Raw genomic sequence first — 27,012 nt, forward strand, 5'->3', positions numbered from 1 at the left:
ATCTTAACATCATCTTGATGTGGAACACAAAACTAAAAGTCTTCATTTTATGAACATAACCTCCTGCCTTAGTTGGATTACAAGAATCAGGTCGGCACAAAGATGTTTCTTGATTTTTCCCTCTTCCCGTGGGCATTTCACCTCTCTTGATCTTAGATAGAAGATTCTCTTTGTGCTTATCAAGCAATATATCGTTCCTCCTGCAAGATGAACTAGAGAGATTGGCAATCTCTTTCACATCGTCAAAGAAATCCTCAAGACCTTTGCAACACCTCAATAAAGCAACAACAGTCAGCTTCAACTGGTGAAGCAATGAACATAAAAAGCATTTGGGTTCTCATCACGGATTAATTTCTGAAGGCCATTAAATTGTCCCCTCATATTAGATGCTTCATCATACCCTTGCCCTCGTAGTCTTGCAATAAGTAGACTGTGTTTAGAGAAAACCTTCAAAAGTGTCTTCTTTAAAGCTGGAGATGTTGTGTTTGGGACATGCTGAATACCCAAAAATCTTTCAATAATATCTCCACTCTTGTTCACATACCTACAATAAAATGATAAAAATATGTTGAATAACACTACATAGAAAAGAAGTAAAGACAAAATACTTAACACTTCGACACATACCTCACAACCACGGCCATTTGTTCTTTCACAGATATATCACGGGATTCATTTATACGAGCAGTGAAAAGACAACCATCCATCTCTTCTTTGATGGATTTGGTGACTGCCTGCGCACAATGTATGGCAAGTGTTTTCTGAATAGTTGAGGAAGTCATTTTGGCATTTTTAGGACATAGATCTTCAGATGCAAGCTTCACTTCCCTATTTCTTTCTTCATACCAATCAAGCATCTCCAAGAAATTGCCTTTGTTTGAAGAAGTTGATTCATCATGTCCATGGAATGGTTCACCTTGCAATGCTAGATAACTTACAATGCCCAAAGAAGTATCAACACGAGTTTCATACTTTACTAGTGCATCACTTGTATAAGTTGTAACTTTGCTTTTCACACTTGCCTTCTGATTCTTAAAATCATCACATGCTGAACTTGAAATATTATGTCTACTACATGGCCCTCCGACATGCTTACGAAATGCATCCATCCCATTTTTCCAATGGTTGTACCCAGAGTTGGTAAAGACATCATGCCCAAATTTCTCATCCATACGATCATGTTTGAAAAGATAACAGAAGCAATAAGCCCTATGATGACCCACAAGTATAGGGGATCGCAACAGTCTTCGAGGGAAGTAAAACCCAATTTATTGATTCGACACAAGGGGAGCCAAAGAATATTTGTAAGCCTTAACAGCGGAGTTGTCAATTCAGCTGCACCTGGAAACAGACTTGCTCACAATAGTTTATCAGTAGCAACGGTTTTATAGCAGTAGCAGTAGTGAAATATAAGCAACAACGTAATAAAGACAACAGTAGTGATTATGGTAAACAGCAGGATTAAAATACTATAGGCATAGGGATGGATGAACGGGCGCTGCATGGATAAGATAACTCGGGTAATAATCAAGACTAGGCATTTGCAGATAATAATAAAACAGTATCCAAGTACTAAATAACCATAGGCATGTGTTCCGTATATAGTCGTATGTGCTCGCAATGAGAAACTTGCACAACATCTTTTTTCCTACCAGCCGGTGGCAGCTCGGCCTCTAGGGAAACTATCGGTAATTAAGGTACTCCTTTTAATAGAGTACCGGAGCAAAGCATTAACACTCCGTGAACACATGTGATCCTCATATCACAGCCTTCCCCTCCGGTTGTCCCAATTTCTGTCACTTTGGGGCCTCGGGTTTCGGACAGCAATATGTGTATACAACTTGCAGGTAAGATCATAAAACAATGAATACCATCATGAATCAATAATATGTTCAGATCTGAGATCATGGCACTCGGGCCCTAAGTGACAAGCATTAAGCATAACAAGTTGCAACAATATCATAAAAGTACCAACAACGGATACTAGGCACCATGCCCTAACAATCTTATGGCTGTTACATGAACAATCTCATCCAATCCCTACCTTCCCCTTCAGCCTACAGCGGTGATTTACTCACACATGGATGGGGAAATCATCTCTACCCAAAACATGGTTTTAGCAAATATCACAGTGAAGTTTATAGCGCTTGACTTGATGATCTACTTCAATTCCAGCAAGTCAAGTGAAACTTCAGTTACTGTGGTAAGTTTTATTTGAAAGCGCGAAAATTCCTCGGATTTTCTATGCATCAATGCAATGCACACTTTGGTGTTCTCTCATTTTATTGCCTCTAAACCTGGGATATTACAAATTATTAGTCATAGACGCAGTTGGATTACGGTCTATGTATTATTTGGTAATGCCCAATACCAAATTATCATAGTAATCATCTTGTCATGTATCGATCGATATTCTGTCAATTGCCCAGCTGTAATTTGTTTACCCAACATGCTATTTTTTTATGGAGACACCTCTAGTGAACTGTGGACCCCGGTCCTATTTCCTTTACTGATAAATTCAACTATAATCCTATTCTGTTTACTTTCTGCAAACATCTCCTTCTATTCGATACTTCTAATCCTTTATGTTCAGCAAACCGGTGAGATTGACAACCTCACACTAAGTTGGGGCAAAGTATTTGGGTTGTGTTGTGTGCAGGTTCCACGTTGTTGCTGACGTCGGTAGTGCGCCCTGCCACTAGTCAGCCAGCAACACCATCAAAAGTCACGCATTTCTCATACTGGTCGATTAAACCTTGGTTTCATACTGAGGGAAAACTTGCTGCTGTGCTCTTCACACCTTCCTCTTGGGGTTCCCCAACAGCGTGTCTGCGTACTACGAGTGCACGCCAGCAAACGCCCTAGAAGAGGATGCACCCGTCCTTGTTCCAGCTGTTCCGCCGGCCGATGAGGACAGTGGTGCTGTTCATCTCGACGTCGTGCTGCGCCTGGAAGTAGGCGACCCACCAGACGGCGTTGTCGGTGGCCGTCCAGGTTGGATCCGCCCGCTCCTCGGTGGTGAGGCGAGACCGCCAGGCCATGATCACGTCCCTCCAGCGCTCCGTGCCCGATGACGGCGGCGGCGGGACGCCTATGCCGTTGATGGCCATCCTCCACCCGCCGCAGCTTGGTAGGCGCATGTCCGGCGGGACAGGATATCCCGTGTGGTACAACGCCCACGCCTCCGCCATGGTGAGGCTGCCGCGGCCGAAGCCATTCGCCACGGCGATCTTGCGGGAAGACGCCGACATTGGCTAGGGAGAGGAAATTTGGGAGCGGCGAGAGGTTGGAGCGGCGAGAGATTGGGATGGGGAAGGAAGCAAGGGCGCTCTTAAAGTTGTTGACGTCAGAAACCCCCTGGCGGGCAGAGACGGTCAACACGGTAGAGCCGGGAACAACTAGGGCTGCGGCTGGCCCCAGTCCCTCAGAGCGACGGCCCGCAAAGCCTCCTGGTCGCACGTCCGATGCTTATCACAAGGGCGTGCCACCTGACCTATACCTGGTCGGGAAGGTGTGGATGATGCCTCGCTTAGTTTCCTCGCATGGCATACTCGTAAACATTAAATACGAGCCTCGATCGGCTCTCGGGTTATCCCGTGAATCGGCTCAAAGAGCCGATCCACCCATGATTCGGACGAGGTGCCCGAATATATGGTGGTCCTGCTTGATCAAGATAAAGCTAATTAGATCTACGACGATTTAGGGTTTTCACCGCATAATCGGATCATCCTACTCACGATTGGGCCTCGCGCTCGCGCACGGTGACCGTAAGCCGATCCTAGACAGGGCCTAAAAACCAACACGAGGTTGATCCCCGGAACATCCTTTCTAGGGCTAGCAAACGCCACCCTACACGCCGCTGGATCCTCCAACCCTTTGTAAGGCCTAACTATTGCGAATGTTAAACTAATCCTTGACGAAACAAGGAGCAATCGTAACGGATCAGATCTACTAAACTATGATCAAGCGGGGTGCCGCCCCTACACCTAAGATAGGTGTAAGGGCGGCTAGATGTGCAAGGGTTGCATAACGAAAGCATGTAATTCGAAGAACAATGCTAACCCTAACACATCTAAGATAACTACGTTGCTCGCCATCAAAAAGGCTTCGATACGAGCAACGCATGAACAACGTGGGCAGGCTTGTGCTGCCTAGATCGCAAGATGCGATCTAGGCAGCATGGTGCTTACCGGAGAAACCCTCGAGACGAAGGAGTTGGCGATGCGCCGAGATTTGTTTGTGGTTGAACGTTGGTTGTTGTTTATTCCATAAACCCTACATACATATTTATAGTCCAGGGGACTTTCTAATGTGGGCGTGCACCAAACCGTGCACGAGTAAGATTCTAACGTCTAAACTAAGATGCGATCTAATATATTACAGATACATGGGCAAACAAGCCCAACTTGGTATAAAAGGCCGATTCACGTATTTCTTCTATATATATATTCTTCAAGTCCATCTTGATCGCGGCCCACCTCTGACTCGGTCAAATTCTGGTGATAACACATGCCCCCTGGTTTTGGAAATGACATTTCCAAAATCATTATGCTCTTCTTTCGTCGGGTCATGTCGTGGCGAGCAGTAACTCGCCGCAGAATCCTCATCATGATGCCTTGCCCCTTCCACTTCTCCACGCGGCCGCAAAACTCTCTTGTTGGGCAACATCTCCTCGGAAACTGCTGTGGCATTGAATCTCTCTCATATCCCCTTTATTTAACCATTCTAAACAGCTTGCGTCTCCTTCGTCCTCCTCGCATTAGCACCAAAAAACCCTCTGTGCCACCATGTCGTCTTCCTCCTCCTCCGAGATTTCCTATGGGTCCGACTCCTCCCGCGAGACGCCGCCGGAAATCCGTGCCCCAGAAGAATGGGACGAGGAGAGCCACGCCTCCTCCATTTGGTCTGAGGACGACAAGTCCTTGACCAGCGGGGATGAAGATCTTCAGTTCCTCGCCGACGGGGAACTGGAGTCAGAAAGCGAGGACGACCGGTTCCCCTCGGACGGTTGCCCCACCTCTGAAGAAGAGGACGAGGACGACGACGACGACTCCCTCGAGGGCTACCCGCCGGCAAAACGCCTCCGCGTGTGGTGGGACGACGACAGCAGCGACGATGAAGACGGGGACGAAGCTCCCGTAGAGGGCTACGGGAGTAGCGACGAGGAGCCCATCGGCAGTAGTGCCGATTAGAGTTCCGGGGACGACGACGAGGGCAGTGATGGCCCGTAGAGTAGGATCTACCAGTATAGGCCTAGCCGTAGTAAATTGGCCAATAGGCCCTTCTTTTGTTCTTCCTTCTCTGAGCAATCAGTTCTTCCTTTGTAAGAAATCCTGTTTATTAATGAAGAAATTTCCTCAATTTGGTCTTGTCGATTTCTTTTGAACCGATTCTCAATGAGCCGATGGCAACGCATCGGTCTCTCGTAATCCGCCCTTTCTCTTCTCGAATAATGAACTTGAGTTCCGCCAGATCACTACCTTCGGCGAAAATCGCTGCGCAGGACTAGCCGATGGTCACCCAATCGGCTTTCAAAAACGGGGCCTCCATCAGGCCAGCTGCCCCCCGAATCTCAATCAAGGCGAACAGATACGAGGGCATGCCATTCAGACAGATGGACCTGGGCTAGGTCATGTCTGAGAGAACTATCATGCAGAGCCAGCCGATTCCCATCAAAATCGGCTCTCCAGAGCAGAGAACCTTCAGGGTGAGCTGCCCCCCGAGCTTCTTCCTGCATCTTGCCGGCCAGATCGGCTCCTTTCCTTTGGCGGATCCAATACAATCCATCCTTGACCTGATCTGCACGTCCAGGCCGCTCTTGGCATTGCTCTTGAAGAGAGGATCCGAGCCCTTAAACTACTCCATTGAGGAGCTCTTCCATTAAAATCTCCCTTCGTGCTCCATTGACCCTCTCATCGTAACAGTTTTTCCTCTTGAGTCGATGGCCATGCATCGGCTTTTATATCCTTAAGTCGATGCGTGCTGCATCGGCTGTGCTCAAAAAATTTCGAATTTCAGAATTTTTACGAATTTCAGAATTTTTACGGCCGACTTGTGCATCGGCCCCCATACTTCAATACTCATCACCAAAGGACGAGACACTTCTACTGCATATCCTCGTGTTTTATCTACCTGGGTGCCCCCCGAGCCGATTCTGTCAAGAGAATTGATGGTATCGGCTCCGTTGGATTACATGTTGAACCCAGGCAGAATGGATGGTGAGGATAATTTTGGCCGATTGCTGAATCGGCCTCCACGTTGCTTGCTCGGTGAAGGTTTTGTAATGTCCCTTCATAGATTTTTTGGGGCCGATCACAAGGATCAGCCTCGCCACGTTTGCTCATTGACGTGCTCTTGCTACTCGTTCAGGCCGGTAGATAAAACCAGCCCAATCTCTGACTTTATCATGTTGGAGCGCTTGCTGTCGTCCACCTTGAGTGCATCGTGTAATCGTGGAGCACTAAGCTTCGTCGGGAGAACGAGCACCATGTTTGTGCCAGCCGATGTTTCATCATCGGCTTTCCTTTGCTTGGGGCGCCACTCCATTTTCCGTGGACGACCCTCTTCATCCAGGGTTCGCTGAACCTTCGCGGCCAGATCAGGCCTAGCCTTCCTCAATGTATGCAAGTATAACCTCTCGGCTTCCTCCAGGCCGCGCAATCGCTGAACCCTGCGTTTCTGGGAACGGCTGAGTCCATCAGGGCACCACCTTGGCCGGTGATACATGTCTTCTTCTTCTCCCTCGTCTTCTGAATCTTCGAGATCTTTCAACCGAGGGGACTCGGCTCGTTTGCTGCGTGGCGGGAGAGGCCCTAGGCGCTTGAATACGGACACGTTGGCTGCCTCCTTCTTCTTCGGTTGCATTCTGGGCAATTGCCGATTGTGGGCAATCGGCTCATTCCTGAATCCCAGCGAGTGTCCGAAGAAGGGACAGTCCCGAGTGCCTATCCTCGTCGACTCGCTCCCCCAGCTCTTCCTTGGCACGTCGCTCGTGCTCCTCCTCATCATGATCATGCCGACGACGTCTCCTGTCGTCCCTAGCCAGACGATCTTCTTCATCATCGCCGTTGTATCGCCGGCGTTGGTCATACTCGACTCACATACTTGTTGAGGAGGTGATCAGAGAGAGGTCGTTGATACCTTATGTTTTTCACCTCTCCCTCTGTGACGTAGCGCTTGCCGTCTTGGCGGAACCGATCGCGTGGAGCGGCTTCCTCTGTATCTTTGCTATGAGAGCAGCTGCCCTCATCTCCGTCCTTGCCAAAGTGGTGTCCAGGTCCTACCATGTTGATATTGCACGGGAAATCCGGCTGGCACCCTCCATGGTAAGTATACTCCACAATTTTTACGGCGGGGAAGGGGTGTGTGTCGACCTTCATGGCGTATTGGTTGAAAATCAACCGTCCGTTTTCTATCGCCATTTGGATCTGCTGCCGCCACACCCTGCAGTCGTTGGTGGTGTGGATGAACGTGTTATGCCACTTGCAGTATGGCTTTCCGTTCAGCTCTTGCACCGTGGGGATCTTGTGGCCTTCGGGTACCTTTATATGCTTCTCCGTGAGTAAGAGATCAAAAATCTGCTCAGTTTTGGTCACGTCGAAGTCGAACCCTTTTGGAGGGCCTTGTGGCTTCACCCATTTGCAGGTCACGGGGCCTGTCGCTCGAGTCCATTCAGCCACTGCTACCTCTCGATCTCCCGCAGCACCTTCATCCTCGTCTGCCTCAACCGGGGTCACCGCACGCTTGAATTTGTCCTCGGTAAACATCCGGGTGGCGCCGCTCATATGCCGACGGCTTACGCACCATGTGCGCCAACGAAGGGTAGTCCGCTTGGGAGGCCACGTCCTTAATCGATGATGAGAGACCCACCACCGCCAACTCGATCGCTTCTTTTTCACTTATATGATCCGAAAAGCATCGGTTCCTAATGGTCCTGAAGCGCCGGACGTATTCGACACTGTTTCCCCGCGCTTCGTCGTACTTGCGCTAGATCGGCAATACCAACATCGGAAGCCTCCGAGTGATACCGCTCATGGAACTCGCTCTTCCAACCGCTTCCAAGTCCGGATGGAGTTCGGTGGCAGCGATGTGTACCACCCGAAAGCCGATCCTGTGAGGGACTGTGCGAAGAACCTCACACGCAACTCGTCTGATGCTGAGATCGTGCCCAGCTGTGCCAAATACCGGCTCACATGCTCGATGGAGCTGGAACCATCTGATCCACTAAACTTTGTGAAGTCCGGGAGCCGATATTTGGGTGGTAGCGGGATCAGTTCGTAGTCGTTGGGGTACGGTTTGGTGTAGCCGAACGTCTTCCTTTTCGGCATCATGCCGAACTGATCTTTCGGGATTGCACAAATCTGATCCGCTGTGATGGCTGAAGGTGTCGAACCCTGAAGATTCGCCGGGGTGGCATACTTAACCAGCCATGCTTGCTTTTCCGGTTCTAAGCCAACTGCGGGAGCTGGGCCGTGGAGGTTTGTCGGAGTGGCGTACTTAGCTAACCACGTTTGCTTCTCGGGATCGGCTCCCGACGTTCCTCCCGCCGTTCCGGAGGCCCCCGACGTTGTAGCTCGGTTCGAGAGTGCCCGGGCGTTGCGGTCCTGGTACGTATGCGCACGCGTATCCGTGCGGGATCTCCTTGGGTGCCTCGGGTAGGAATTGGTAGTCACTAGGATCACCACCAATCTTGTAGACGACGTATGCCGATGAGTTCGGCGGTTCCGGTGCTGCCCATGCGAACGGCTGGGGCCGGAGTGGCATCTCTCCCTTGAAAGTCCCCGGAGCTGGTCCCGACGGAGAATACCGGTGGCTCATGATTTCTCGGACGACGCGCGAGCGACACGCTCCAAAGTGTTCACCGGGCTCTCGGAGTGGCGGTGCAGCGAAGGAGCCACCATGTAGTTGATCTCTCGCCGCAGCGACCCGGTGCGTTCTTCCGACGGGGCGGACAGATCCACTCCATCGAGTGCGCCTTCAGGTGTGAAACCCTTCCACCTGACGCCATGGGAGCGGGTTCGGTGGAAAGAGCCGATGAGTTCGGCTTCGAGGGTTGCCTTGATCTCGTCATGTTTCTTCTTGAGTTCATCAGGCAGATCCTCGTACGTGACCGGAGTGTCTTCCGCCATCTCGGATGTAGATGGCGATGTTGTGGATGTCGAAGGTCGCCCCACCGGGCGTGCCAGAATGTGTTGACGTCAGAACCCCCCTGGCGGGCAGAGACGGTCAACACGGTAGAGCCGGGAACAACTAGGGCTGCGGCTGGCCCCAGTCCCTCAGAGCGACGGCCCGCAAAGCCTCCTGGTCGCACGTCCGATGCTTATCACAAGGGCGTGCCACCTGACCTATACCTGGTCAGGAAGGTGTGGATGATGCCTCGCTTAGTTTCCTGCATGGCATACTCGTAAACATTAAATATGAGCCTCGATCGGCTCTTGATACGTCCAAAACGTATCTACTTTCCCGAACATTTTTGCTATTGTTTTGCCTCTAATTTGTGTATTTTGGATGCAACTAACACGGACTAACGCTGTTTTCAGCGAACTCGCTCCGGTGTCTCGTTTTTGTGCAGAAATCCAACTTTCGGGAAAAACCTCGGAATTTATGCGAGAGGCCCTATTTTCCCAGGAAACTAACGGAGCCAGAAGGGCAATTGAAGTGGAGGCCCGAGGGCCCCACACCATAGGGCGGCGCGGCCCAGGGGGGGCCCGCGCGGCCCTGTGGTGTGGCCCCTCGGCCGGCCTCCGACGCCCTCCTTCGGACTACTTATTCGCCTCGACCTAAAAACGCCGGAAGAGAAGTCGAAGTCGCCGTAAACCCTCCAGAACGCCGCCACATCGCGAAACTCCGTCGCGGGAGCCAGAAGTCTCCGTTCTGGCACTCCGCCGGGACGGGGAATTGGAGGAGATCATCACCGCCATCACCGCCAACGCCTCTCCATCAACCAGCAATGTTTTCCCCATCCATGTGTGAGTAATTTCCCCTCTGTAGGCCGAAGGGGATGGTAGGGATTGGATGAGATTGGTCATGTAATAGCATAAGATTGTTAGGGCATAGTGCCTAGTGTCCGTAGTTGGTACTTTGATGATATTGTTGCAACTTGTTATGCTTAATGCTTGTCACTAGGGCCCGAGTGCCATGATCTCGGATCTGAACATGTTATTGTTTCATCATGATATTCATTGTTTATGGTCTTACCTATAAGTTGTATACACATGTCGTTGTCCGGAACCGATGGCCCCGAAGTGACGAAATCGGGACAACCGGAGGGAATGGTAGTGATGTGAGGATCACATGTGTTCACGGAGTGTTAATGCTTTGCTCCGGTACTCTATTAAAAGGAGTACCTTAATATCCGAGTAGTTTCCCTTGAGGCCCGGCTGCCACCGGCTGGTAGGACAAAAGATGTTGTGCAAGTTTCTCATTGCGAGCACGTACGACTATAATTGGAACACATGCCTATTGATTGATTAGTACTTGGACACCGTTTTATTATTATCCGCAAATGCCCCGCTATGATTGTTACATGAGTTTCTCTCATCCATGCAACGCCCGTTATCCGTCCCCGTGCCTACGATATTTTAATCCTGCTCGTTTACTAAAATCACTACTCGCTGTCTTTGTTACTCTCTGCTCGTTATTTCACTACGCTATCGCTATAAAACTGATACTACTCGATAAACTCTTGCGAGCAAGTCCGTTTCCAGTGCAACTCGAATTGACAACTCCGTTGTTAAGGCTTCCAAGTGTTCTTTGTCTCCCCTTGTGTCGAATCAATAAATTGGGTTTTACTTCCCTCGAAGACTGTTGCGATCCCCTATACTTGTGGGTCATCAAGACTATTTTATGGCGCCGTTGCCGGGGAGCATAGCTTTATTTGGAAGTTCACTTGGATTAATATTGTTCGCTGCAAATTCTCCATCATGGGTAAACCTCGCGATACTAAGATCGCCATATTACCATCCACTACAAGAAAAGGTACAATTCGAGTACCTCCGCTACACTTGATTCACCATCCGTGATTGATAAACTTGTTTCACCGCCACATGCTTCGCATGCGGGTACTTCTGCTGAATCCGAACACTCTCATAATATTGATAATGTTTCTGCTCGTGCTTGATGATAGTGGTTCATTGGGATCTTTTCTAGATGCTACAATTGCTAGGTCTAGACAAATTGAAAATACTCGAAACTCCTAATGCTACTACACCTCGTTAGTTCACCCGAACTTGATTATTTTAGTGATGATCCTGAGGAAGATTATGTGGAGCTTGATGATGATTTTATTGAAAAATGCAATGCTACTACCGATGCAAGAAAAATTAAAAAGTTGCTTGCGGAACATACTCGTTAGATATAAACCTGTCTCCCGATCCTAAATTTGCCACATCTCCTATAAACATTAGGGATAAAGATTATGATTTTTCTCTTGATCTATCTCATATAGCTATTGTTGAGAAAACACCTTTACGTGGTACTGAAAAAGAAAGTGTTGTTGAACACATGATCGAGTTATCTACTTTGAGTAGTTTGTTTTCTGATGATGTTAAGAAGCGTACTTACTTTGTTGCTAAAATCTTTCCATTCTCATTAAAGGATGACGCTAAAACTTGGTATAATAGTTTGCCACCTAGTTCTATTAAAAGTCCAAAAGAATTGCTTGTTGTTTTCTTTCGGAAATATTTTCCTGCTAGTGCTCAACATGTCGCTTTGCGGAGAGTTTATAGTTTTGATCGGGGAGATGAAGAGAAATTGCCCGAGGCTTGGGCAAGATTTTGCTCTCTTATTAGAGCTCGCCCGACCATGACTTAGAAAAGCATGAATTACTTGATATATTTTATAGTGGACTAACCATTGATTCTAGGGCATACCTGGATAGTTGTGCTTGGTTGTGTTTTCGAGAAAAGAACTCCGGACGACGTTCGGAGAATTATTGGCTAAAATAGGCCGGAATTATGATGATTGGAATACGCCTGAACCAACTCCAACGCCAATAGTGAAGAATAGGGGTTTAATTAAATTGAATGATGAAGATATGAGGGAAGCCAAGAAGTCTCTCAAGGAGAAAGGTATTAAATCTGAAGATGTGAAGAATCTACCTCCTATAGAAGATATATGCGAGATAATTCCCCCTTCATCCATGATTGAGGTAAATTCCCTTCAACGCTTTACTAGGGAAGATATTCCGTATTCGAAACCTCCTGCACAATGCTTAGATGAGTTTGATAATTATATTGTTAAGCAAGAAAATTTTAATATGAGAGTAGAGAATCATTTAATGGAAAATTCTCAAGCTATTAGTGAATTGCATGGTATTGTGGAGAGAACCTCCAATGATGTTAAGATGCTTGTTAAACATTTTCATATGATTCAAACTCAAATTGATCAACTCACTAAAGTGCAAAATGACTTGTTAGGGAATAATTCTAAAGAGAAACATGCTTATGAAGTAACAACTAGAGGTGGTGTCTCTACCCAGGATCCTCTATATCCTGAAGGGCATCCCAAAAAAATTGAACAAAATTCTCAACGCATTGAACCTAGTGCTCATTCTAAGAAGAAAAAGAAAAAGAAACATAAAAATGTTGTAGAATCCTCTCGAACCTCGCTAATGATCCTAATAGTATTTCTATTTCTGATGCTGAAACTGAAAGTGGTAATGAACATGATAATGATAAAGATAATGATAAGAATGATACTCCTGATAAAGAAGAGGTTTAAGAAGAACCTGAAAAGCAAGCTAAAAATAAAAAGTATACTAAAGAAGATTTTGTTGCTGAGAAACATGGTAATGAAAGAGAACCTTGGGTACAAAAGCAAATGCCTTTTCCTGTTAAGAAACTAAAATCAAAGGAAGAAGAACACTATAATAAATTCTGTGATTGGATGAAACCTTTATTCTTGCAAATCCCTTTAACTGATGCTATTAAATTGCCTCCTTATTCAAAGTATATGAAAGATATTGTTACTAACAAAAGGAAAATCCCCAATGAGGAAATTTCCACTATGCTTGCTAATTACTCTTTCAATGGAAAAATTCCAAAGAAGTTGGGCGACCTGGTATACCTACTATTCCTTGTTCTATCAAGAATAATTATGTTAAAACTGCTCTATGTGACTTGGGAGCCGGTGTTAGTGTTATGCCTTTTTCTCTTTATAAGAGACTTTATCTAGATAAGTTGATACCTACTGATATATCTTTGCAAATGGCTGATAAATCTATCGCTATTCCTGTTGGTATATGTGAGAATGTTCCTGTTCAAGTTACTACTAACTGCTTGATATTAACTCGATTTTGTTGTGTTGGAAATGTCCGAAGATGATAATATGTCTATTATTCTTGGGAGACCTTTTCTTAACACCGCAGGGGCTGTTATTGATTGCAATAAAGGAAAGGTTACTTTCAATGTTGATGATAAGGAACACACCGTCTATTTCCCCAAGAGGATTGAAAAGGCGTGCGGAGTTAATACTATTTCTCATGTGAGAACTATCAAAGTGGGAACTATTGATTGTCCTATATATGAGCCTAAAGAAGAATATCAAACTCTCGTGATTGGATCCATATCAATACAATTCAAGGTAACATGATTGATTTGAGGTTTATTTCTTCATATGCTATGTAAAATTTATTTGGTGGCAAGACTTGATCAACCTTGTTAACAAATACCTTTTATATGCATAGAGGAGGTAAACAACATATCTTTCTTCCCCCACTTGCTCTAGTTGCTGTAGCATTTTTAATTTGCAAAGTTCTTTAGTTATTTGAAGATTTCGAAATTTTTCCTGGCCAGTAATAATAAACTTAATACCCAGAAAATGTGCATTTTTCAAAGTTTTCAAAAATTCGCGAAAATTATACCGTTGGTCCTATTTTTCGACGAGGCACCTGGGAGTACCAGAGGATGACCTGTGGGGCACCAGAGGGCACCACACCACTGGCCGGCGCGGCCAAGGAGGTGGCCGCGCCACCATGTGGTGTGGGCTCCCCTCTCGCCCCACTTTGTCATCTCTTTCTCCCGAAGACCTTCTCTCTCCCGAAAAAACTCGTACCAAGTTCATCTCTCTCGCGTTTTTGCTCCAGAGCTCCAGATTTCTCGATCTCTTTGCTCAGCCCGGATTTCTGTCCGAAATTTGGCACATTTGCTCTTCGGTATGTGACTCCTCCACCCATCCAAGTAGAATTTCGTTTGGTTGAGTATATCTTGAATATTTTGCTGCTGTAGGTAACATGTTTAGTGAGCTTGCATGCTTGTTCTAAGTGGTAGAAACTAGTTTTGATGCATGATTAGTACTCTAGCAAGTTCCTATGGTAGTTTCCCTCAAATTTATGTCACCAAATCAAATTTTTATGTTGGTTGTTGAAATTTCAGAAAATGGAATGGAATAGATATCACTTGAACCAGCAAGAATTGGAAGTCCAACAAGTTATGATAGTCAATCGTGAAGAGGGAGTATACCCCTCTTACTACCCGTGCGCGGATTTCATGAGAAGCGCGGGGATATTTGAAGATGTTCAAACTCTAATTTCTCGTGCAGGGCTGAGTGACTTTGTTGAAGGAGAGCCAAGACAATATGTAAAATTAACTATGGCTTTTGTGCAGGACTTCAAGTTTAATTGGTCGCGATCTAACCCCACGGTCCAGTATAAAATTTACAATAAAACTGTCAACTTGCCATTTAGTGCTTTTTGTGCAGCAATTAGAATACCGCAATGGGGGTCGTGCGAGAAGATAAGGGGATCGCCGCAAGAACTCTCGGATCTTTACAAGATGATTTGCGATGGAAGGAGTTTCTCAGGTGAAAGTGGTAAAATCACTAGTATTCAGCTCCCGGCTATCCGCTACTTTGCTTATTTTATTACCAAATGCGTTCTCGCCAAAAGGATTGGTAGTAAACTTTCTATCCCGGATTTGGCTTTTCTAGCTGCAGCACTCGCAAAATAGTAGGTCTTATAATTTGGGGGCATTAATAGCTTATAGACTTGCTACTAACCGTGAGAAAGGTGGAATGTGTGGAGGCCTCATCGCCTCCCGTTTACTAGCTTTTCATAATGTTGAACCTCATCATTTTGATATTCCGTTCCCCATAGAAAAACTTGACATAGCCTCTATGATTAAACATGAATTTGTTTCAGATTCCTCCAACTTGGGTAACCTGTATTATAAGATGATATTTTATAAGAAAGTCTGGAGAATAACTAAGAAAACTGAGAAACTAGTAAGATTGCCTGCGCCTGTTTTATCTAACCTTGATTCCAGGGGAGATTGGTCGGTCACAGAAGGTGCACTGGATGCACATATAGAGAGAGGAGGTCAACATGCAAGAGACGACACGGAGGTCGAGGAGCACCTCGACTCATCATCCGATGCAGCAAGTTCCTTGCATCAACATGGTGGATATGCGGAGCCTCCACGCTTTTCTTCTGCGCAGGAGCTTTACTATGACTACTCCATGGACTACCCACCGGCGAGGAACGACCCTCGTTGGGGTTGAACTCCATTTAGGCCAAAAGCCTAAGCTTGGGGGAGGTATACCGGCATCACTCATTCTTTGCATATTATGGTTGCTGGATACTTGCACATACTTGCTTTGTTCGTTTGAGTGGTTTTCTAATGAGAGGAAGATGATATTTGGGGAAGTGCTGCCTGAAAACAGATTCTGGAACGTTACCGTAAAAATTCTCAAAAATAGCCAGAGCGTCATTTTGAGCTGCAAATTTTTTTGCATGTTCCCCAGGTTGTTATCTAACTTTCATTAGTTGAACACTTTTTGAACTGAGCAACGTAAGATTTTTGTAAAAATCGATTTCTGTACTGCTGTCAGGTTTTGGCAGATTTCTGCCATCTCGCTTTTCTGTGTTTCTTTTAGTTTGCTATTTCTTGTTTTTGCTTTGTTCCTTTCCCAAAACACAAAAAGACCAAAAATATTTCTGTTGTTTCTCTTCACCATTTCTTTGCTTTGGTTTCTTGCATTTGTTTCACTTTATTTGCTGTTGCTAGTTTGCTATAAGAAAACCCAAAAAGATTTTGCTTTGTTTGTTTGTTTCCTTTTGTTCTTGTCTCTAATTCGAAAACACCAAAAATATTTGCTGTTCTTCTTTGGTTTGTAAAGTTCTTTATGAGTTCAATGGTCTTCGGTGGCTGGAGCGTGGTTTTCATTTCATATTATCCAAGCTACACAAGTGAAAAAGCGATAATGACGATCTACGACAATCTGATTGTGGTGAGAGGCTGGTATGAACTCTATTTGTTTTCATTTTTGTACATATACTCATCCATGTGAGCATGCTTAGTTGGTTCATGTGAGGTATATGTTATTTGAGAAAGTCTAGTAGTTTATGATCTCTCATGTTTAGCTCCAATCTATTAATATGAGTAGCATGTCATGGATGTTTGCTTGCATTGTTTTATTCATAAGTAAGTATGGCATTGTGGTATCCTCCTCTCGAATAATTCATTTATATCGACTTGGCACATGCTCACGCATGCATATGACTGAACAAAAAGTCAATTAAGCCTCGATGATCTATATTGCTTCAGAGTTCTTGTATCACTTTTATGCCTCCGTTAATTTATTTTGCCGCAAGCATGATTATGACAGTTACTGCTCTCTTGATTTGTCGCTCCCTAGTCTATTGCTAGCCTTCACTTGTACTGAGCGGGAACGCTGCTCGTGCCTCCAAACACATGAAAACCAAGTCATTCCAGAGTGTCCACCATAAATACCTATGCATGGCATTTCAAACCATTCCAAGTAAATTCTCATGCGCTACCTTTAAAATCTTCAAAATGCTTCTTTAATTTGTGTTAATGTTTCATAGCTCATGAGGAAGTATGTGGTGTTTAGCTTTCAACCTTGTCATTTACTTTTGACGGACTCTCATATGGAATAGTGGCACATCCGCTTATCCAATAATTTTGCAAAAAGAGCTGGCAATGGGATTCCCGGTCCCGAATTAATTAAACTTAAATAGACACTCCTCCATGGTTTGTGATTGTTGGACGGCACCCGAAGGATTCGGTTAGCCATGGCTTGTGTAAGCAAAGGTTGGGGGGAGTGTCATCATCATAATAAAACTAAAATAAAAAGGCACTCCTTCATGGTATGAGATTGTTGGCGGGCACCCGAGGATTCGGTTAGCCATGGTTTGTGCAAGAAAGGTTGGAAGGAGTGCCAAATAAATATGCAATAATTCATGGGAGCCGCTCTTGAAAGTCCGGTTGGCGAGGTAGTTAGTGTACCCATTACCATTCGTTGACAACAACAAACACCTCTCAAAATAATTTTACTCCTGATTTATAAAAATGAAAAGCTCTAGCGCATGTTAATCCCTGCTTCCCTCTGCGAAGGGTCAATCTTTTACTTTTATGTTGTGTCTCCATTATTTCTTTGAGCACTATCTTGAAGAGCACAACTGTCATTCTTAGTATAATATGCTTGTCTCAAAATATGATTGATTGTGGTATAACTTTGATGCATTTATCTTTGACAATCACTACTTCTAGTCTTTGTATGAACTCCAGAGGTGCCCGGGCATTTATGTTTTGCCGATCAAATACAGGCAAGCAAGATACCACTTTATCATACTCTCTTATGAACATTGCAATCCTGCTCATATACATGATTCATGATGCTTATTATTAATTGTTGGTACCTCTCCATGATTGACATAGCTGTTAGATGATCTTATTTGCATGTGTCTCATTATGAATTGCTTAAGTATTAGCCATAGCATGAGAATATATACATCATATGAGCAAATGTGTTCGTGAAAGTTCTTTTATCGCTCGGTTGTTAACTCGAATTGCTTGAGGACAAGCAATAAGCTAAGCTTGGGGGAGTTGATACGTCCAAAACGTATCTACTTTCCCGAACACTTTTGCTATTGTTTTGCCTCTAATTTGTGTATTTTGGATGCAACTAACACGGACTAACGCTGTTTTCGCAGAACCGCTTCCGGTGTCTCGTTTTTGTGCAGAAATCCAACTTTCGGGAAAAACCTCGGAATTTATGCGAAGGCCCTATTTTCCCAGGAAACTAACGGAGCCGAAGGGCAATTGAAGTGGAGGCCCGAGGGCCCCACACCATAGGGCGGCGCGGCCCGGGGGGGCCGCGCGGCCCTGTGGTGTGGCCCCTCGGCCGGCCTCCGACGCCCTCCTTCGGACTACTTATTCGCCTCGACCTAAAAACGCCGGAAGAGAAGTCGAAGTCGCCGAAACCCTCCGAACGCCGCCACATCGCGAAACTCCGTCGCGGGAGCCGAAGTCTCCGTTACGGCACTCCGCCGGGACGGGGAATTGGAGGAGATCATCACCGCCATCACCGCCAACGCCTCTCCATCAACCAGCAATGTTTCCCCCATCCATGTGTGAGTAATTTCCCCGCCGTAGGCCGAAGGGGATGGTAGGGATTGGATGAGATTGGTCATGTAATAGCATAAGATTGTTAGGGCATAGTGCCTAGTGTCCGTAGTTGGTACTTTGATGATATTGTTGCAACTTGTTATGCTTAATGCTTGTCACTAGGGCCCGAGTGCCATGATCTCAGATCTGAACATGTTATTGTTTCATCATGATATTCATTGTTTATGGTCTTACCTATAAGTTGTATACACATGTCGTCGTCCGGAACCGATGGCCCCGAAGTGACGAAATCGGGACAACCGGAGGGAATGGTAGTGATGTGAGGATCACATGTGTTCACGGAGTGTTAATGCTTTGCTCCGGTACTCTATTAAAAGGAGTACCTTAATATCCAAGTAGTTTCCCTTGAGGCCCGCTGCCACCGGCTGGTAGGACAAAAGATGTTGTGCAAGTTTCTCATTGCGAGCACGTACGACTATAATTGGAACACATGCCTATTGATTGATTAGTACTTGGACACCGTTTTATTATTATCCGCAAATGCCCTCGCTATGATTGTTACATGAGTTTCTCTCATCCATGCAACGCCCGTTATCCGTCCCCGTGCCTACGGTATTTTAATCCTGCTCGTTTACTAAAATCACTACTGCTGTCTTTGTTACTCTGCTGCTATTATTTCACTACTCGCTATCGCTATAAAACCGTTACTACCGATAAACTCTTGTGAGCAAGTCTCGTTTCCAGGTGCAACTGAATTGACAACTCCGTTGTTAAGGCTTCCAAGTGTTCTTTGTCTCCCCTTGTGTCGAATCAATAAATTGGGTTTTACTTCCCTCGAAGACTGTTGCGATCCCCTATACTTGTGGGTCATCAGCTCTCAGGTTATCCTGTGAATCGGCTCAAAGAGCCGATCCACCCATGATTCGGACGAGGTGCCCGAATATATGGCGGTCCTGCTTGATCAAGATAAAGCTAATTAGATCTACGACGATTTAGGGTTTTCACCGCATAATCGGATCATCCTACTCACGATTGGGCCTCGCGCTCGCGCACGGTGACCGTAAGCCGATCCTAGACAGGGCCTAAAAACCAACACGAGGTTGATCCCCGGAACATCCTTTCTAGGGCTAGCAAACGCCACCCTACACGCCGCTGGATCCTCCAACCCTTTGTAAGGCCTAACTATTGCGGATGTTAAACTAATCCTTGACGAAACAAGGAGCAATCGTAACGGATCAGATCTACTAAACTATGATCAAGCGGGGTGCCGCCCCTACACCTAAGATAGGTGTAAGGGCGGCTAGATGTGCAAGGGTTGCATAACGAAAGCATGTAATTCGAAGAACAATGCTAACCCTAACACATCTAAGATAACTACGTTGCTCGCCATCAAAAAGGCTTCAGTACGAGCAACGCATGAACAACGTGGGCAGGCTTGTGCTGCCTAGATCGCAAGATGCGATCTAGGCAGCATGGTGCTTACCGGAGAAACCCTCGAGACGAAGGAGTTGGCGATGCGCCGAGATTTGTTTGTGGTTGAACGTTGGTTATTGTTTATTCCATAAACCCTAGATACATATTTATAGTCCAGGGGACTTTCTAATGTGGGCGTGCACCAAACCGTGCACGAGTAAGATTCTAACGTCTAAACTAAGATGCGATCTAATATATTACAGATACATGGGCAAACAAGCCCAACTTGGTATAAAAGGCCGATTCACATATTTCTTCTATATATATATTCTTCAAGTCCATCTTGATCGCGGCCCACCTCTGACTCGGTCAAATTCTGGTGATAACAAAAGTACAACAGCATCAGGCGAAGCGGCATCGGGCCTTGGATGCAATAAACACCGGCGTGTATGGCCAGACGGCCATGGATGACGAGACCCGTCCCTGCGCCGCCTAGGAAATCTGGGACGCCATTAACGTCTCTCGACCAAAGGTAGGCGATGGGGTTTTAGGCTTTCAAGCCGCTGACACGTCGGCCCCGTGTCTCCTCGCCTTGCATTTCGTTTTGTCCGGCGTGCCCGGAGTGTCCCATGTGTATCGGGGACGGGCTCGGGGCGCCGGGCACCGTATTGGGCCGTCGAACAAAAATGGGTTTTGGGGCACGCGGCTGGGAACATTTTTTCGTCCGGCGCGCCCAAATTCCTTTGGGGACGCTTTAGGGGACGCGGCTGACTGGAGATGCTCTCAGGGCATCTCCAACGCGGCGACCCATCCCGTGCGTCCGAATGGATCCAAACGGACAAAACCGCAGCACAACGCGGCCACGCATCGCAAATGCGGATGGCCGCGGTGTCTGGGACGACCCAAACCCGGCCCAAATCTGGGCCAGGTATGCGTGGCCGCGGATGGCACGCGGCGTCCTCGCGTGTCCGCCTGGTCCGCGTGACTGGCCCACCTGTCGGTGCCCTAGTCCTTTTAAATGTGGACTAGGGGAATGTCCCTATTAAGTCCCCACTCCACCACTCCACTCCGGCCGCACGAGCTCGACCTTCCGCGCCGCCATGGCCCCGAAGCGAGAGTTTGAGCCGTCCGCCAACGACCACGAGGCCGGCAGCAGCCGGCGAACCACGCCGGCGGCGTTTGCCATGGGGTCGCCGGCTCCCATCCGTGACCGGATCTACGTCACCATAGCGGTGGCGCAAATGTTCTGGGAGGTCGGCGTCCCAATGCCGTGGGGCGACGTGCACCTCCCCCACGGCTGGCACCTAAGCCCAGATCGGGTTCCGGTGCCGCCGATCCCGGTCTCCGGCCGCGCCCGCGTCGCGGAGATCCGGCGGCAGCGCGCGCAGCTGCCGGCGGACCTCCGGGAGGACCCCGCCTACATCGACACAAGTCCCAACTTGGACTTGTGGTTCGAGGTGGAGCAGGATGCACGTCGACGCACGTGCTTCACCTCGGCGACGGTGAGGCCTCGCGCGCAGCCGCGCACGCCTGCTAGGAGGGCTGGCTGCCGCCCTGGCGGCCTCTACATCGACGAGCCCGCGGCGGCGCCAGCGCAAGCGCCATAGGCCCAGCCCGAGGAGGATGACGATCCCGAGCTGCAGGCCGCGCTGGCGGCGTCCCGCGAGCTGAACGACCTCGAGGAGCTGGCCAAATGGCCGCACCTCGCCTCCGTGTTGCGCGCCTCCGCGCTGGAGGAGATGGCCAGGAAGGCCCAGGAGGACGCCGAGGCCGAGGTGTGGGCGTTCCTCGACATGGCGCGCTGGCAGGAGGAGGCCACGTGCCAGGCCGCGCTCCTGGAGGAAGAGGAGCGCCTAGCCACGCTCCGGCTCGAGGCGGAGCTGCAGGCCACTGTGGCGGAGCGACAGAAGGAGGCGGCGCGGCTGGCACGACCTCGCAGACCGGCGAGACCTCCGGACCGCACTCCGTCTGGGAAAGGGCGCAGTGGTCGCCCTGGCCGGAGTCCCCGGCTCCCTCCGGCGTGTCCAACCGGAACAACGCGTCGCCGCCGGGGAGCGTCGTCCTCATTGACGACGACGATGACGAGTACTACTGGGAGTAGGGTGGCGCACCGACGACCACCGCGTCCCAAACCATGGAGTAGGGTTTCCTCCTTTTTTTTTAGTTTAAAGCCCTATAGGGCTTTCTTTTGTGTCCAAAATATGGCTAAGTTAAATGAACTCTAGTTTAAATTTAATTTATTTTTGTTTTTTAATTATTTTTGTTATATTTAACATTTGGGATGGGTCCACGCGTTGGGAGCAATACGCGACCAAAACGAACCGATGGTCAGGTCTCCGCGCGGCCACAAATGGCTCCATCCAGACTGAGCAACGCGTTTGATTTGGATCGCGGTGTTGGAGATGCGCTCAGCCTCCATTCCTCCGTTCCCTGCCGGGCGCCGGCCTGCCCGGACTTCCGTCATCACACCGCCATGGAACCCACCGAGACACAAGCGGCCGGCGGCGACGCTCCTTTTTCCAAAGCCGGGGAGTAGGTACCGTACGTGGGGCCCTTGGTATCTCCGCTTCAATGAAAGCATCGGCGCAGGCCCCACTCGTCTACGCTGGACGCACCGTAGACCTGGTCCGTGGACCGCCACTCCATCCAACCAACCGCAGCGCCCAAATCGTTCCTGACGTGGAGCCTTAATAACTGGCATCGATCCCCGCCGTTGATCCGCCCTGACAAGCCGTATCTCGAGGCCGGCAGGTGGGCCCGACCCTCTCTCCCCCTCCTTAAACCCCCGGGCGTACAGAGGACGCCAAACCAAAGGGCGAGAAGAGGCGTGGAGTGGGCAAAGCGGGAGAGCAGAGCGGCCGTCTCCCCCCTCCCAAAACCAGTAAGCCCCTCCTCTCCTCCTCCCTCCCCCCGGAACCTTCCAGAACGTTCCCGAACCCTAGCGCGCCCTCGCTTCCCCCGCCCCGCCGCCTGATTCCGGTGCTTCCTTCGCTCGGGGATCCGAAGCGCGGCGCTGGATTGCTCGTACGGCGGTAGGGTTCCATGCTTCGCTTCTGAACCGAGTTAGGGTTGATTAATCGTGCCGTACGGCCTTCGATTTCGCTTTCGATTGCGCGCTTGGTTCCCGTTTTCTGCGCTCATCTGCGGCGATTCGGTCCGCCATTTTGGGGGGTTTGCTGTTGGGGTTTTCTGACCGGACGGATGCGGCGCACCGAGCGCTCGAGCAGGTGTTTTCTAGAAGTTTCCGGTATCTCCCAGCGTGTTCCGGTAGAGGAAGGCCGAGTTTCCGCAATGCAGCTGCTTTACGCTTCGATCTGTGCTCATTTTCGTTTCGTTTACGGCGGTTATTTCTGGATATAGGTTGCTCGATTTGATCTCTCCGCGTCGTTTCGAAACGATTGGTTAGGTCGGCTTGTTTGGGGTGTTGTTCGTCCCTCGTCTGCGCTCGTTTGCCGATCCCCAAATTTCCTCTACCGTAGCCGCAAGTTAGCGCGGCCCATTTCTGCATATAAATCGTCGTCAGAGTTGTGGTTTGCGCGCTGTCTGCTGGTTTGTTCAGACATCGGCACTATCTCTCGTGCCCTTGTTGTGACCCTGATTGTCGATTGTGTAGGTGCGTTTTATTGTGGTTTTGGTCCGTTTATATGGATTTAAGGACTGGCAGCGTTGGTGCTTTTAGTTTGCTGCTTGGATTTGGCTTAGTTCCTTGTTTGGTTTCGTTTTGATTTTGTGCCGGTTGCTTCTGTTGCTAACTCGAGGAGTCTGGGAAGCAACGCTTCCCTTTACCGACCCTGATCATTCTGTCCTCATTTCGGAAGGATATATATCCCTGTGGATTAGGATTTCTATTAAGCACCTGAATAATATTCAGTTTATCAAGTATTGTTTTCCTCAAATGTGTTGTGTTGTGATCATGATACTGTTGTGACCCTTCATGCCGTTTCTGTGCTGCCATATTCTTCAGGACAATGCAGTTTATTTACTATCTGTCTGTTACACACGTTTCGTACTAAATTCATGATCATGCCCCCAAAACATTATGGTTTACATAACCTTGTAAGGAATTAACACAACATTTCAAACTCAACTGAACATTGTTGTGTTCTATTCATGGTTTCCAAAGTATTGTAGTTCTCTTGTCTATTTAGCATCTTAAGATGAATCACAGTGTACATCTGAATCGGTACTGTGTTATGTACTTTCGAAGTCCATTAAAGAGAAGAAAGGAATACCCTTATCAAAGAAAGAAGCTAATTTCACAAAGGCACAAGAGACAGCCTGTAAAGACATTGAGAGAGCTTTCGGTGTTTTGCAAGCAAGATTTGCCATTATTCGGGGTCCAGCTCGTTTTTGGGACAAAAAACCCTTGTGAACATCATGAAGTGTTGTCTCATTCTACACAACATGATACTCGAGAATGATAGTGGGTTAAACTTGCCATGTTTTTATGACAATGTTGGTACCCGAATGCGAGCGGAGCACATCGGGATATTGAAAATGCCAAGACTCATAACCAGCTCCGCGATAATCTGGTCGAGCACCACTGCCAGCTGCTTGGCCGTGGCCAATGATCTACCTTTGTTTTAGTTCAGATTCACTTTGTTCCTTCAAGTATGGGAACGGGTACCACATGTGAATGGAATGCGCAGGGAACGAGGTGGTTCATTCATGCAAGTTAAATATTTTTTGAGCATGCCGAGTTCCAATCATGAGCCTCTTCTTATATCCAGTCCTTTTATTATTATTATTATTGGGCCGTTCAAACAGCAACGGAGCAACCATACATCAGGAACCCTAAAGCCCATCCATGGTCCAGGTCGCACCAACATCATTCGAGAGCAGCCGACGAGTCCCCGTCCCCTCCTCGGTCCTCACCCAGGAGTCGCTTGCTCTTGCTCCTCCTTGCGTGTCCTCCGACGCTGCCAGCCGCAATATGCTCTCGTCGCCATTACCTTCTCCGTGAGCTCCACAGCTACCTCCTCCTCGGCGTCAGCATCTCCTTCTCCCGCTCACTCTGCAGCTCCAGGCGGGGCTGTTGATGGCATTGTTCATGTTCCCCATGGCATTGAGGAACTGGTTCATGTCCCTTGCCTTCAAAGCCATAAGGAGACCGTACAGCTTGTTGAAGATGGCACATTGGCCCAGGGCATCCTCGTGTGCCGGATGACATTTGAGGAGCAGGTACTGGTCCCTTGTGAAGGTGGTGAGGATGTCTAGGAGATCTTGAACCTCTGATGGGACAGCTCCAAAGCGATGGGTCTGATATAGATGCTGCAGTGCAAAATTAGCCAATGCATTCATGTCTGTGGATCTGCGCACCTCATCCAATGGGACGAGCATATCAAAGAGTCCACTCATGCCCTTTAGTGATCCAGTGCGGTCGACACAAAAGCCATGTATGAGAAGTGCTCCATCCAGAGAGAAACCATTGATGTGGAGTCGAATCATCCAGTATGTCATTGCTATGTCATTGCTGTTGTGGTATTCCTCGCCGTATCAGAAACAATCTTGCACTGACGGGAGTCTCCCGGAACATCCACTAAACCCATGGCGGGCTCACGTGAAACGTACTGCGCCATCGTGGAGCGAACCTCTTGCTGATCCCACACAAACATGTAGCAAACGACATGCATGCAAGTATATATACTTTTTCCCTTATATTATACTAAATTCTTTTACTTTTTATACTCACTTTCTCTACAACCAATCTTAAATAGTACAATTTTCTTATATATTAGAAAAACATTACACAGTAATTAAGTCAGAACACTTGATGCAAAATTTAAGAATATCATGTAACGAATGTGATATTTAGTTCATGTTTAACAAAATTCTCTCTAGTTCTTAGTAAAATGTACAAAATTATACGTTCTTATGGATTAATATTTCCCACTTAGATGAACGTCATCTCTATGTATGTATTTGTGTCTATTGGTGTCCTAAAATATCATGCTAGGGAGCTTTTAGGTTAAAAAAGCGTTCAAGAGTAGATGTTACTAAATAAACATGTTTTATAAGAAGTTTTGGCAGGCCTAATTTAGCTTACACAAATATCTTATAAAACTGAATGCGAGGGAAGAAAAAAATCTAGAGTATATAAAATATTTACGAAGGGTATCTTATAAATAAGTAGCTGCAAAATAAATAACGTTGTTGTGGTTGATTTGCGTATGTCCCACATGTGGGCCCCACCTACAGCGAGTGAAGTGAGTTTGTGCTGGCAAGCTTGGACCCTTTAGATCTGTGGGTGTACCAGATTGTCATGTGAAAGTTGGCATGTGAGAGCATCTCCACTAGCATCCTAGGACTTTTTTTGAAATGGATTAACAAAACTTTCTCAGCAAGGCCCTCAACACACCGTGTTCAGCAGGATTTGACCTATTTCGTCCGGCGATCGCAGCAGCCCCAGGTTGCCAGGGCTTGCTTGGGAAGTCTGGATGAAGCAAATCACGCCTCCTAGCCTGCGCGTCACTCGAGGAAAGTTTAATTAAAACATCTTGCCCACCCACCCACTTGCATCTTCTCCCATGTCCTCGCTTCTCACCCCATGCTCACCTACCCAATTGAGAAGCACCGCGGCTGAAAATCTACTGCTTTCCAGGCCAAAAATTACGTCCATTTGGTGCTAAATAGCGCCGGATTTTGGCCTAGGGAGCGCCAACGAGTGAAGATGCTCTGGGGAGGAGAAAGGAATGGCATCATCACCGACTCAATCCAAACGAACGTAGACTAGTTATTTATTTTTGGTCCACCTGAACATACGGACACAAAATACCTAGCTCAAATGGATAAACTATCTATAAACGGCCTATTTGCGGATTGAATTTAGTCTGTGTAGTGCGACAACTCATCACCTCTCTCCTCTCACCCACCCCAACTTTTTTCCACGGGCACCGCCATCCAAATCAGTTGCGTGCACGCTAAGGGCATCTCCAGTGGTCCAACGCAAAACAGACACCAAAAGCGGCCTTCTATGTCCGTTTGGGTTGGGTCGTGGACACCAAATTAGCCTCGTTGGCTAATATGTCCGTTTGGGTCAGGAGTAGCATTTTTTGCCCAAAATATTTATTTAGTTTAATAGAGCCATTTACATAGTGTTGAAATAAATAAAAAGCCTAGAAAAAGCCTTAGCTAACTAGGGCGCCCGCCATGGCTGCCTACTTGTCATCGCCGTGGACGAGGTCGATGTAGACCGGAGGCTCCAAAGGCCACATCCAGTGCATAGGCTGTTGGG

At 47.6% G+C, this 27,012-nt stretch overlaps 1 protein-coding gene across 2 annotated transcripts in view; it reads left to right on the plus strand.

Annotated features, from left to right (window-relative positions):
• The first annotated feature begins 22,608 nt into the window (after positions 1-22,608).
• LOC124692508 (putative nuclear RNA export factor SDE5) overlaps positions 22,609-27,012 on the plus strand; it is a 34,273-nt gene continuing 29,869 nt past the window's right edge. For both annotated transcript variants that reach the window (XM_047225896.1, XM_047225899.1), the window contains exon 1: positions 22,609-22,659. The gene's annotated coding sequence lies outside the window, so the exon portion shown is untranslated. The remainder of the gene's footprint in view (positions 22,660-27,012) is intronic.

This window comes from Lolium rigidum, chromosome 2, assembly GCF_022539505.1.
Source record: "Lolium rigidum isolate FL_2022 chromosome 2, APGP_CSIRO_Lrig_0.1, whole genome shotgun sequence".
Taxonomy (NCBI): domain Eukaryota; kingdom Viridiplantae; phylum Streptophyta; class Magnoliopsida; order Poales; family Poaceae; genus Lolium; species Lolium rigidum.